Source organism: Meleagris gallopavo, chromosome 1, assembly GCF_000146605.3.
Source record: "Meleagris gallopavo isolate NT-WF06-2002-E0010 breed Aviagen turkey brand Nicholas breeding stock chromosome 1, Turkey_5.1, whole genome shotgun sequence".
In the NCBI taxonomy this organism is placed as follows: domain Eukaryota; kingdom Metazoa; phylum Chordata; class Aves; order Galliformes; family Phasianidae; genus Meleagris; species Meleagris gallopavo.
This window is the reverse complement of record NC_015011.2, coordinates 131286897-131296703: the sequence shown is the minus strand read 5'-3', so window position 1 is coordinate 131296703 and position 9807 is coordinate 131286897.

Genomic DNA, 9807 nt, shown 5'->3' with positions numbered 1-9807 from the left:
AAAAAAGCACAGCTTCTCTGTTGAGAAATGGAAGCAAAACAGTTTCTCTTTAACATCACCCTCATCACACACACTGCTTAACCAATTAGGGACAGAGCATAAAAAATACTTAGTTTGTCCTGTGTGACTTTTCTCAGTAGATACATATAGAATCTGGAAATAAACACACTCCTCCTTGGGAAGGAAACGCAAACAGGGTTTATCTATTTGCATTTGAACTCAGTGAAAAATAACCAGGCACAAGAAGCACGCTTGAAGATAAGACATGAGTGTAAGTAAAGCTAAATTTCAGCAAGCCAAATTCTGCCACACTGTTGTAATTGCTACGCAAAACACGAGCTAATTCACTGTTCCATTGTGCTGGTGAAATAGGTATGCATTATATGTGGGGCAGGTAGGGGAGCTTACACAGGGATGCTGTTGACTTTGCTGAGCAGCCAGTGTGTGGGGAGCATGCCATCGACAACCTTGTGAAAATGAGGCTGGTGAACCGGCTTGGTCTCGGAAATGACTTCAGAGTGGGTAGAATAATATTTAAAAACTATGATGAATTATAGCCGCAGCACAGGAATACTAAGTGTGTGAAGTTTACCATTTACCGTATCACCTGAGGACCCCAAGCCCCAAGTGTCAGATCTTCAGAGGAATTCAGACAGCTAAACGTGTTGCTGCCTGGGGATCTTCAGTGCTGCTCAGACACATCTCTCCTAATGCAATCAAGGAGATCCAGGTATCAGGGCTCTTCAGAAAAGCATTGATCAGCCTCTCGGGCAGCTCAACTGCGTTCCCAGAGTATTGACCCTGCTTCAGCTGGAGATGCCTCTGGGGAGGTGCTGAGGTGAATGGGATGAGGCTGTGTTCATTTCTGGAGGAGGTACAGCTCTCCTGCAAGCCAGAGGCATGAGCAGGGCTGTTTCCCTGCAGCAGGCCTGCTGGGCTTACTGATGCTCAGCTTGCCAGCTTCAGTGGTACGCGAGCAGTGTGGGTACGAGCTATGGCTGGCGATGCTCCTGTTTGACATCAGCCTTCCCTCCTGGATCAGGGCCGTTGCTGATTGCTGAGGGGTGGCCAGGAGCAGCTCCCTCTGGTGAACCTCTTTTGTGCTTTTATCTCCCTCCTCTTGGCAGTGAGCTGCCACTGGCTGCCAGCCACGGCCCGCTCGCCCTCCCCAGTGCCCAGCCGGCATGCTCAGCCAGTGCCTACTTCTCTTCCAGCAGCTGGTCCTACTTCTCCTCCACAGCTGGCTGCTGCCCCCTACTGTGGTAATTATTATTTATGATGGATATTCAGTGTACATTATGTGTCCAGAGTCCAGTACCATCTGAGTCAGTACCAGGGTCCTACTGTGTGGGCAGAAACACACAGCAGTACGCCATTGTTCCACATGTATACTCACCCGACTCGCATGCAAGGATGGACTGAGGGGGAGGGATTGAAGGTAGCTGTTGGCACCTATTAGCACTATCTGATGTGACATGTACTCTGTGTCCTGTGTTACATGACTCTGACGACAGCACAGCTGAGTGCGGAACTGCTTTTCTCCACCTTGCTGTCAATAGCAGGTCTCCTGCAATTCGTGCTATAGAACAGGAAACAAGCAAAGTGTTTGCCAAAAGTCATGGTTGCTGCTCAGCCTCTGCTTAACTCCCTTTTGCTTTGAAAGTAAATATTGCTTGGTGCTCAGCTGCTGTTGAGAAGTGATGACCTTAGACCTCAGCATGGCTTCATTGGGTATCATTCTGTTTCCTGTTTCTCTCCCCAGCTGTCTTTTCCAGGAGTGTCTGATTGTGCTGGTCCCTTAGTTGCATGTGTCTATCTCCCTCTTGCTCTTCACTCTTCCTTCCCATCCTGCCTCCCTGAACCCATTACCCTCAGGCAAATACAGCAGAGCTTTAACTTCCACCTCTTAGGGTAAAAGCAATAGCACCTGGAAGAAGCAGCATCCTCCACGCATTCAGAAAAATACAGAATCTTAAACATGCTTCAAACACATGTGTGAGATGCCAGCTTCTCAGCTGTAGTGGTAAGGTTTTTCTCCATTAAAGATGATGGAACAACACTGTTTCATGGCAGCTAAGGATCCGTCCCAGTATGTAAATGTAAATATCTATTTTTACAAGGCCTCCTACAGTTTGCTTTAAAAGAGAGCTTTCTTTTTAGACACTGAAAGCATACAAGCCAGTCAGAAATGTCCCACTTTCTATATTTTGTTTAATTCCTATCTCTGACTTCCTTTGAAATCTAATAAATTCAAAAGAGACAGAGTGAAGGAGCTTTACCTTCAGTGAACAGGGCCTGTAGGAACTGAAAAAAAAGAAAACAAGAAAGAAATGAAATGGGTATGAAGCCACATCAATCCAAACAATTTAAAATGCTTGATGGTAAGCAAGCAAAATTCCCACTGTCCTTTTGCTTGTGACTTCTTTGCTGTGGCAAATTAATGTTGAGATCAAATACTCGTGCATTCAATCTCTGCATCAGGGCACTTTCTGCCATGATTCTCTTTCTAACGTGTTTTGAGTTTTACATCTAATTGTTTTCTTTGTGTTTTATGCACACAGATGTCTGCATCCAATATTTCATACATAGATATCAAGTAAACTCAAGCTATAGTTCTTGGATAGGGTGTATTCAAACCTCAGAACTCTTTAAGTTTGATTCCAGGAACTGATTTGTCCTTTTTTAAAGATAGGAACCACATGTGCAACTTGGATCCAGATCTAGGGTAGGCTCTGGCTACATTAATTTAAATACACTAGGATTTGGGATCCAAATTTGTTTATTTGTAATGAAATTTGTTCTAATACTGCTGGATGCTCAACTTTCCCCTCACTATAAAGAGAAATATTCACATATTTACTTATTCTGGTCTGATTTATAATTCATTGAAGAATCACACTGTCTTCAGGATATTTTTCTCAGTTAGGTTTGTTATCATCCTCTATAGCAATTGCTTATAACTAATTGCATCACTTGCACATGGCCACCCTCCTCTGACAAGTCCCTGTTACCCCACTCTACCTCTGAAGGCTGCTCTGCTGACTCCTCAAGGAACTCCAGTAAAACAGAGAGGGACTTGTCTCCCAGTACCAACCTAAAGCCATTTGACATTCTGAGGGACCTCATGGGTTTCTTCCATCCAACATACTTTCCTTAGCTACTGTTCAGAACCGTTTCTTGGGCTCCCTAAAACTGTGGTAAACATCAAAGCTCTGCAATTCCCAGGATTTTCCTCATCTCCTTTTGAAGACAGGCAACATAATAGGGCTTCCCAGCCTCCTAGTGCTGCTGCATTTTTCAAGGGAAGAACGCATCCCCTTGTCAGTATCTTGGCTTTTTCTCACTTTATTTCCCCTCAGAACTCCCAGATGAACACCATCCGGTTGTGGTGATTTACTGCATTTGAGTTTCTCAAGTTACGCTACAACTTCCTCCTCAGAGACTTCAATCTGTATAAAGGCCACACTCTGATTTTCTTTGCAAAGTGCCTTTGGCACAGGAATTTCTGCACGACTCTCGGCAGCAGACATGATGCGAGGGATTTATTTAACTTCTCTGTTAGCTTGTTGCACTTATCTCCTGACTCACTTTATATGGATTTGTGGGGATCTCTGAGGTGTTTTGGTGCATAACCCAACGTAAGATTTATCTTCACTTACAGGTGAGGCCCAGCTCTCACCTGGTGTTCTCTTGCTGTTCCACTGAAGGATATTTCTGCACATTACTGCATCCACTCTCCTTTCTTCCCACTCCTTTGCTGTTTTAAGAAAGATAGAAGCTGCCATACGGCCTAGCGAATCTTCAGTGATTATGAAGGACAGAACTAGAACATTAGAAATGGTGCAAAAATATTCTCCATGTCCTCTGGTCACTGTAGGCTGGCTTAAACTCCAGATATATATACTTGATTTGAGATATATGACAAACAATGTTGCCCTTTAGTATGAGATGGATATAGAATAGACATCAGCTGTAATGGCCTAAGGCACGAGTATGAAAACTGTCTGAAAACAATTCCTTGACTTCATCTGTCAAATGACAAATGCATTTTTGCTGTGATTGGGGTTATCCTTATTTCACTCACTTCTTATTTCAAGAGAAGGAGAGGAAAGATCTGAAACAAAAGAGCTCTACTTTTTCATTGTTTTTTGTGAGTAGGTGAGACTCTGAACTTCCTAATCTTTCCATGTTGATGTTAAATATGTTTCAAGATCCGCAATTCTAGAACTCTCAAAGTCCTGTCCAAAAATCCTTATCAAGATACCAACGAGCATGCTTATCCCTAATATATCTGTTAAAATAAGTAAAAAAAACAAAATTTGAGAATTCACATACAGAGCAGGACTTGTAAAACCTTCTTTTGTCTGTCTTAGAATTAGGCATCTAGTCCAGGTGACTTTTTTCTTTCTCTGTCCTTTTCAAGTGGCAGCTCCAGATTTTCCTCAGTTCAACCAGTTTGACTGGCCTCATTACGATAGTATCTTATATCGCCATAGTAAAATAGTTCTCTATTACTGGTGGAACCTCTGAGCTACAGAATTAGTGTAGGTGATTGCATTGGACTAAACCATGAACATTACCTGTTATCAGTGTTGCAGTTTATTGCCATCTTTAATCAATTTTGTGCTATTTCAATTTGTTAAATATATATATTTACATAGTCACTGGCTTGGGTTCTGGTTCACCTACTGACAGTTTGGTCACTCCCAAAATGATACCACTGTGTCATGTCACCTTCCTGCACCTACCACTTACTGTGTGCACCACCTATTTTGTGAGACTTTTGCTAGGAGATTACAGTGTTTTGCTAGCCCTCTGGACAAGGCAAATTGTGCCTGGAAGCACTGTTTTATTCAATCTTGTACCTTTCTCTACCATTCCTGATGCCTCTGTAAGGCTTATTGCATGGAACTGTAAGGAAGCTAGACAGAACGTTTCTTGGAATGTGCCTTCTTTGCACATATCCTGGAATCCCATGTAGTAATCCATATTTTTTGTTAGAGATTTATAGGAAGTATTCATAAGCCAATAACAGATAACAAAAAACACCATATTCTTTGCAGATATCAGACAGTGTTTTGTAGGTGAATCAACATAGAAAGCATATTGTAAAGTGATGGAGATTCTTTCAAATAGAGTAAGGACTCTGTTGAAACATCTCACAATTGATAACATTTGCAGGGATGATTACCGCATCACTTCACAATACTCAGTATGCTGCTCACTTCTGTCAATGGGAGCAACTTTCTAGGGGAATACTACCAAGTGGGAGAAACCTCCTGTGACATAGACACTACTGTTGATGCATGCTGTTGATGCAAAATGAGTGCTGAGTAAATATCCTTCAGTTGATAAAGAGAGCATTGAAAACAGAAATGTGCAAGAAATGAGGTTTGAACACAAATAAAAGTAGGTTTGATTAGCATTCATGCTACCAGTGGGATGATTCATGGTTTTCTTGTGTTGCAGAATTTTTATCAACAGCAAAAAAATCTGCAAAACTATGATATGTCAAGACCTTGGCAGAAGTCTGTTATTTGCGTATACATTTGAGAGTAGACAACAGTTTCTCAATTGGTCACAAAAAATCTTGTTTAGCTATTAACCCTGGGCTCACTCAGGTTTTAGGAATGTTCTGACATAAGTTTGGATGAGGAAATGAGATCTTAGTGACAGACACACATACCTCTGTAAAGAGTTAGCTATGAAGCAAACTCTTGGCTTGCAATTCTCTGTCCTAGGAGGAATTTTGATTGAACTTCAGATGAGAATGTCACAGTACAGGGCCATTTATAAAATAGGAGTCTTGCAACTGGCTCTGAACATTAGTGTACTTTGGGGGACCCATGACACTCTGTGTGATGTCGAGATGTAATCTTGGAAGAACAATTTTTGTTCTTTTTCTCCCTATAGATCCTTAAATATATGTGAATCTATGTGATCTGCTTCTCATTCAAAGAGTTGCAAATTCAGCTATGGATCAAAGATTAGAGCATATGCCTGTTATTGTGGCTGCCAGTTAACCAATCCAAATGTTTAACTCTTTAAAGAAGTAGAGGGTCAGCAGCTTTCTGAATAATTGTTTCCAGATTGTCTTCTGTTGGTTGGATTTCTGTATCACATTCAACTTCAATTGCTGCTGTAATTTATCTGCACTCCACACACTAACTTTACTAAATTCACATGTTAGTATTTGAGTCACTTATGCTTAGACAAATCCAGAGCATGCTCCATGATCACTGATTGTTTTTTGATGGTGCCTCACATATTAAAGGAGAAAACTGAGTGCCATCTGGACACCTGCCTCCGGCCTTTTGTTGTACTTAGAGGTGCAGAAAGGAAGAAATGGGGCCAAAAATAAAACAACTCAGGATGTGTGCTAACCTTTTTGTAAGCTTATCTTTGCTTGGGTGTTGACAGTCTGAAGAGGGGGTGTTTTGCTGACAGCCGTTGTTGCCAGGGCAGTGCCACGTTGTGAGTATGCTTCTTCACTGGATATTATTGCACCCTCTTGTTTCACAGTCTTGTCTTCATGAAGAAAAGCCCTTCAGGGATGCCCCAATCATTTCATTTGTCCCACTCCAACGGGCACCACCTCACCTTTGAAAATGAATTTTGTGTTGCTGTCACCAAAACTGGCCATACCTTCAGTGCTTCCTTCCAGAGAGACAATGGCCGTGGTCTGCTGTAAGCTCTTATCTTATTTCAGTTCGCCATTTCTGCTGTCTCATGCCATCACATACCAGCCAGTCATTATCTGAAATGGTGGAGATAATGTAGGATTTTACTATTAGTTCATGTTAAACTGAGAAATAAAACATATTCCAACTCTATCCATATTCTAGTTTTGGTCTAGGCTGTTCCGTGCCAGCGGATCCTACTTCATCAGATGTCCAGGCCTTAAGGTAAACATTTTCCTCAACAAATACTGGGCTTGAATAATAAAGCAATGTGTGAGTTTAGACTGGAAAGGGCTGAGATGAAATGTTAAGGACATGCTGTAGACCCTTAACCTCTCCTCAGAAAGAATGATAAACACCTCTCTTTGGCCAGGTCTACTTTCCTACATCTTTCTGAGGAGAAGTAGCTATTTATTACGTGTTGGGATGAAGGTAGGGAATGTTTTCTGCCATTAAAAAAAATAAAATCCAGAATTTATGGGAGTTTGAAAAGCAATTTCCTTTTAAGGTGCAAATTCCTAATTTGCCACATAAAAATACAGGAATTAAGTGCTAAATCCTTCTTTGCCAGTGAGACCTGTGAAAGGAGGTATGAAAAAAGAGTTGCTGTTAGGTTTTTATTCATGTCTTCTCGAAAGCCAATGTATGCAAAAGTGCACTGAAACAGCCCAGATTTTTTTCAAAGCCTTCCTGCCGTTTTGACTGACTTTTAAAAAATGAACCCTTGTCTGGTTTTATTTGTGTGGTGGTTCTGATTTTGTTCTGCCTGTACTGTATCACTTTTCTCTCCTCACCATTAATCTTCCATGAATGTTCCCCAGAGCACGGTTCTCCTTTTTCTGCTTGGAGAGTTTCTATTGAAATTAATGGACACTCTTCCTGTGAGTGGAGGGACGAATACACCCTTATATCAGCCTTGCAGCAAGAGAGGATTATTCACTGAAAGGAAGCATAAGTCTAACTACTGGACACCCAAGGTCTACTCAGGCAGATTATAGTGGGAGATCCCATCAGAAGGACTAGCACAAAAGAGAGAACTCTTTGTGCAGAATCAAAACAAAAGTCAGAAGAGAAGACTTTTTAAATGTTGAAACAAAGCATGAGGTGGCTGTACTCTCGGATAAAATGTGCTGTCCCAAACCTAGCTTTCGGGCAGATCCATCTAGTGGAATATAGCATGGTGAAGATATCTGTATACCACCGTAGAACCGGGCATGGTCAGGAAAACAGCCTGGATCCCAGGCTAATTTGATCTGTGCTATAGATAGACTAGGTTGCTGGTTGCACAAATGGGAATATATTGTGCTGTGCAGATGTGTCACTGCTTTTAGAATATGATCTTGGGCATCTTTAACACAGTTGTGCATTGCACAATGTAGACATGCTAATAAGTCTCGTTACCCTCAGAGTCTTAAATGGAATAGTCTCATGTTCGTTCACAGAGAAGCCTTTAATGAATTAGAGAGGGTAATGACAACCCTCAAGAGGAACTACATAAATTCTCACAGGAAGGATAGTAGCTGCAATGTAAGGTCTTGAAGCAGATGGATGACCTTATAAAATATACTATAGTATCTAAGTTTAGTAAAATAAATACACAATATTTAAATAGGCTATGGAAAGGTGCTCCAGGAATGGCCCCAAGGAATTTATGCTACTGTATTGCTACTGTCACATTTTGGATAGATCATTACTGTATATGCAATAATCTAAGGTTAGGAGATAGAATTTAATATACACACGCGAAAGTTAAATTGAGGTTAAGAAGCCTTCTATTCTCAATTGTAAATTCAGGAATGAACCCCTACTTCATCTTACAATCTCAAGAAAAAAAAAAAAGCTTGGCTGAAAAAGCATTGCATGGATGTGCTGGGTTACATCAATCTTTTTAAATTCTTTGGACTGTTCCATAGGGGAGACCAACTTGCAAGGATGACTCCTTCCACCACGTCTATTTGCTTCCCATGATGCGTCATTCCATGCAGCGCTGAAAAGTCTGTTAAGTGTTGGAGAACCACAGTGCTGGACAAATAAGAATTTCTTTTGTGTTTGCACATTGTGAAGCCTTGATTATTTTATATTTAAAACGTCTGTTACCCTTGGATTTTCAGTTGCATCAACCAATGTGTTTTTGTGTTTAAATCTAATTTGACAGTTTCTGACAAAGCTCTGCTCTTCATTTGTTGTGTCTTTGTATTTTGGTTGAAGATTTTATAAATATCTACTACAATGGTTACTTTAGACAGTGCTCTATCTGATCCTTCTAACAAACCTGTAACGCTTGCTTTAAGATTAGCCTTGTCAAATTTGCTTAAAGTGACCAGGCAAATACATACAACTAATTTTGTTATAGGCAAAATTAACTAATGCTCCTTTTCATGGTGAGATGCTGTAATGATTTTATATAGCAATCAAACTATTTAAATACTAATGCCGCCTTCATGCTGTAATCACCATTCCAGTCAGATGTCATTTTTAGTAGCCTATAGGGAATTCCATCCCTTAATTATTCTTCAATACACAAACCAAGCATTCTTTAATTGGTGTAAATTGAACAGTGTTCCAACGCAAACAAGGAGTGGACAAACTAATCAATGATTCTGTGCATGTCTATTGGAAAGCTATTGCCATTAGATCAAGTAACAAATCCTCAACTCCATTAGCTTCAGAGGAATGGTGGGGGAAAAATACTGCTAATGCTACTTCTTGTAATCAATCAGCAGTGGAAAGCGTGAAGCAAATCATATAGCAAAACTGCAGCTTTTCTTGAAAGTGCTTGTGGAAAGTTAAAATATGAAGATATCCTGACTTCAGAATCCACAGTCATATGTCTTTGATGGGGGTTTGTCTGGAAACAATGTGTTTTTATCCCCTGCTGCCTCTAGTCATGTGGCCTGTTCTTTATTTTTCTCTTTTAAATAAACGGCTCTTGAATGATAACATAACTTTTTCAATGTGTCAGGATTTTTTTGGTGAATTTTCTTGCTCTCCTAGGCTGTGCTCCATATATTCATATGTATTCACTGCTGCAGCACAATATAAATTGGGTGGCTCTCCCATCTCTTTTTTTAATATGATCTGAAATAAAGGTGCTGTATTTAAGAAACAGATGAAAAATCCGTCTCAT